The sequence below is a fragment of the Mauremys reevesii genome, linkage group 1, assembly GCF_016161935.1.
Source record: "Mauremys reevesii isolate NIE-2019 linkage group 1, ASM1616193v1, whole genome shotgun sequence".
NCBI lineage: Eukaryota > Metazoa > Chordata > Testudines > Geoemydidae > Mauremys > Mauremys reevesii.
The window spans coordinates 86,980,347-86,985,002 of record NC_052623.1 but is presented as its reverse complement, the minus strand read 5'-3'; positions in this window follow the sequence as shown (position 1 = coordinate 86,985,002).

Genomic DNA, 4,656 nt, shown 5'->3' with positions numbered 1-4,656 from the left:
CACATTAGGTACTTACGAACTTAACCCATAGTTTGGTTCACAAGGGTTGGCCATGAACCAGATCTTTCACTTTTGTGTTACAGTTACAGGTTACAGTTTAACAAACTCAGACCTGCAAGGGACTATCCAAAGGGAAATTCAGACATCCAAGGCAACTCCTCGGCCAAACCACACCGTTCATAGTGCAATATATAGCTTGAACAGAGACCCTCTCACAGAGTACACCGTGGGAGTCACGTGACTATGGGTCAAGTATCAGAGAGGTAGCCGTGTTAGTCTGGATCTGTAAAAGCAGCAAAGAATCCTGTGGCACCTTATAGACTAACAGACATTTTGGAGCATGAGCTTTCGTGGGTGTAGCATGGGAGATGGTAGTCCAGCCAGGGAGCCCAGCCAATAGGGAACAATGAGGGCATGAGGCATGAGGCAGCATTAAGTATAACTCCCATGAGGCATGGCAACAACATGTGGCAGATGGGGTGTGAGCCACAAAGGAATTTAAATGTAGCAACACTGATCATCACAGCACCTTACTTTTAGGCACCTAGAAAATCACAGAAACAACCCTATGAACCACAAAGCCTGAGTCTGGCACCTAGGCTCCATATACAATGAATGGGGAGAGATAGGAACTTAAGAATGTGGTCCATAAAAGTCGGCACACTAGACAGGAGCTGCCAAACCAAAGATGCCAATGGGGTGTACTAAATCCTACCTTTCTCTCAGAAATAGACACCTAACTCCAAGCTGCAGGCAGGTGCCAGTCCCCCGGATGTGACCGCTTTTTCATTATTTATCCACACTGGAACAGTTTCAACAGAAGAGAGCTATCCCATAACTCAGTGGTTAGGGGAGGATCTCCTGAGAGGTGGGAGATCGCTGCCCAGATCTTTTCTCCCTCTCTGACAGCGAGGAAGAATTGAACCTGGTCTCTCACATCCAAGTTGAGTGCTCTAATCTCTTGACAGCATCATGTAGTTATAAGGTGGATGGCATCACATATTTTTCCTCTGGCCAGATTTTTAATGGGACATGATCCAGCAGGTGGCCTCCGAGCATGCCTACCAGTAGACCCTGCCCACAACTGAGGCAGCCAAACACCTCTCTTCCACTGGTTCTTGTATCCCTCTAGGGCACAGGTTCTCAAACTTTATTGCACCATGATGCCCTTCTGACAAAAAAATTACTACACGACCCCAAGAGGGGGGACCGAAGGAGCCCACCTGATTCCTGCCATTCCGGTCAAGGGGCCAAAGCCAAAGCCCCACTGACCCGGAGAGAGGGCAAAACCAAAGCCCAAGGGCTTCAGCACCAGGCAGGGGGCCTGTAATCTCACCCCCACTGCCCAAGGCTGAAGCCCTCAGGTTTCGGCCCCAGACAGCGGGGCTCGGGCTTTGGCTTAAGCCCCAGGTCCCAGCAAGTCTAAGCCAGCCCTGGAAACCCCATTAAAATGCAGTTGTGACCCACTTTGGAGTCCTGACACACAGTTTGAGAACCACTGCTCTAGGGCTTAGGTGGGCAATAGGTATCCAGATGTCTAGAGGGAAGCAGTAGTGTGCATTCCCTGAGGCAGAAACAGAGGTGCCGAGGGAACTTTATCTTTGAAAACTTAGGTGCCCAGTGAGTTGCACCTACAGGGTTCGCAGGGAACTCTGTGGATTGCAGTGGGAGCCAAAACTGGGATTTAGCCACCTGGGGCTTAGGTGCTTTAATACCTTTGTGGATCTGGGCCATGCAATTTAATGTCGGACTGAGTCAGGTTGATCCACGAATGTCAAAGCAAACTGTTTCTACATTTCTGAACTGAAATTTTTTGAAACGTTTCATTCCATGAAAAACTTCAATATTTGAGTTTTCATCCCAATTCCAATTTTTTTTCTCAGCCCTAGTAAACAGTTCTTGTTTGGCAGTGGTGGGGGTGGGTGGGGGGGAATTGTTGGAGGCAGCAGAGTAAAGCTGGCTCACAGGAAGGAAAGGAAGGAGTCTGAGGAGAGGAAGTGGGAAACTTCCTCTTCCTGTGCTCACAAAACATAATGAGCCTCTAACACAAACTCAGTTCAAGAGGGTTCAAAGTTCACTATGATCATTTTGCACAGCTCACTTGAGAAACCTACATTTGTGCTACACCTTACATTAATGCGATAAATAAGTAAATTAGCAGAATAAGCTTAACAAAGTCCAACCTAGCCTCTGTTTTATATCAAACAGAGCTGGGGTTTACTGTATTTTTAGGATAAAACCTTTAGTATCAGACTAGCTAACTTGTGCTGAGTAGAGAAAAAAATACATTAAAAAAATGTATAACTAGAATGAATAGGATGTATAAGGTTTCTTGCTACTTAAGCCCTTTTACAGCTTAACAAAATCAAGAGAAGAAAATTCACCTGAAATTTTGATGTAGACCTGACAGGACAAGGTCTGCAGCTCATAAAGAAATCCTGATTGAAAGATTTATCTTCTGGAAGGAATCCATGTGGATAAAGTGGCTAGATAAGAGAGGATGGAATAGCATACAGTAGAAACAGGTTCTTATGCTTTTTGTGTAGTGGCATTCTTTTGTTCTTTGTATAATATTCTAAATAGAAAGTCTGAGTTTGCATATTAATTGGTGGGATTTAAGAGCACCAGATATGAAGCCCACACACATCATGTCCGATTGGCTCAGAAAGAAAGCTTAATGGAGTATAACAAAATAATCACATAATGCTTTCTTTCTGGGCCATCTGAGGAACACCTAGATAGCATTTGAAATATGAATGATTACAGAAAAATAACAGGCTGGCATTTGCAGAGTATCATCTTAATAGGTAACACATTAAGTAGAAGCTTTGGGTGCACAAAGAATTCAGGATTGGGCCTCGTGACTCATTTTAACCTCACACAGGCCCTGATTCAGGAAAACACTTGGAGTGTATTTAAGTCTGTCCCTATGCAGGTGTCTCTAAGCATGTGCTTAAGTCCCATTGACTTCCATGGGACTTAAGCATGCACTGGTAAGTTAAGCAAGTGCTTAAGTGCTGTCCGGAAGAGAGGTGCTTTCCTAAATTGAGGCCATACAAAGCACAATTCAGTGAAACCTATGGAATACACATATTTAATATATTCATAGCCCCCTTTTTTAAAAATCACCACTCCATCCATCCTTCTGTTTAGCAATGAATCTAAGGATACCACACCACTTTACTACTGCTACTTTCCATCTTTCACAAATATATTAAAGTCATCATGACACCCTCAATGATTTTTTTTTACACTATCTTACAGGCATTACTTGGGAGAGCTGGAAATAAACAGAAGTTTGGTTCACACAGGAAAGTTACAGACTGGAAGTGTTTACATTGTCTGCAATTGTGGTCATCTGTACCTAAGCAAAAGGGAACCTCTAATTTTCTAGTTTATGTGACTGAATTTTTAACTGCTGCACAGAGAAAAGACATTTTCTGTGAGCAATGAACTCTAATTATAATGTATGTAGGCTGCATCATTTAAATAAGCAAATAGTATTCTATTCTTGACATTTCCTCTTCTGGAAAAAACTTACCCTCTAGGAAAGACTCCAACATTTTACAAAGAAATTACTTCCTATAATCAAGATGGCTTTGCTATTTAGTCAAGGAATTTGGGTCAAGTACACATTCTCATGGTTTCAAAAGACAACCATATGTATGTTTCAGTTTACACTTCTTTCTGATTTTTTTGTTCTGATTCCTGTAACAGTAACATATATTCTATTAATATTTAATAGCTGACCAGATAGCAAACTTCCCAGAAACTGAAAATCACTAGATGTTTCTGGCTTGGAAAATTGTCATGAACATTTAGCAGCCCAGGCACATAATCTCTCCTTAAACCTCCCTTTGTTGTGATTCATCATCATCATCATCATCATGTTCCCATTACGCCTGTGGCATTTAGAGCAGCGAAGAAGCTTCTCCACTCCTGTCTGTTTCTGGCAAGTCTTTCAATGGTTCCCCAGCTGTGCCCCAGGTTTTTCAGCTCGGATTCTACAGCTCTTCACCATGATGGTTTTGGGTGGCCTTGTTTTGGTTGCCTGCAGGTGTCCATCTTATTGCTACTCTGGTGATGGAATCAGTTTCCATCAGAAGCACATGGCCAATCCATCTCCAACACCTGCTGGCAATGATGGCGCTCATATCCTCTTGGCTGCATTGTGTCACTAGATCTTGGTGTGAGATTGTTCTGGGCCAAAAGATACAGAGGATTTTTCTGAGGCAGGTTGTATGGAATGAAGACAGTTTGGACATGGCATACTTTCTCATTCCCCAGCATTCTGCACTATAAAGTAACGTTGAAAGTACGCAGCTCTGATCAATCTTAAGTTTGGTTTTGGTGTTGTGTTTTGATAATTTCCAGACTGTATTTAAGCTCCTGAAGGTGTTCCTGGCTTTACTGATTTTGTTCCAGATTTCCTGGCTTGTTCCACCATCCTGGCTGATGGTGCTGCCCAAGTATGTGAAAGTTTCTATGTTGGTGAGACTATAATCCCCTGTCCATACTTATGATGGTGAGGCAATATTAAAGGTCATGATATCTGTCTTAATGTGATTGATTTTCAGTCCAATTTGCTGGCTGACTGCGTTGAGACAAGTTGTTTTTTCTTGTATATGGTATTAGGTATGTTATAGGAGAGTGAGA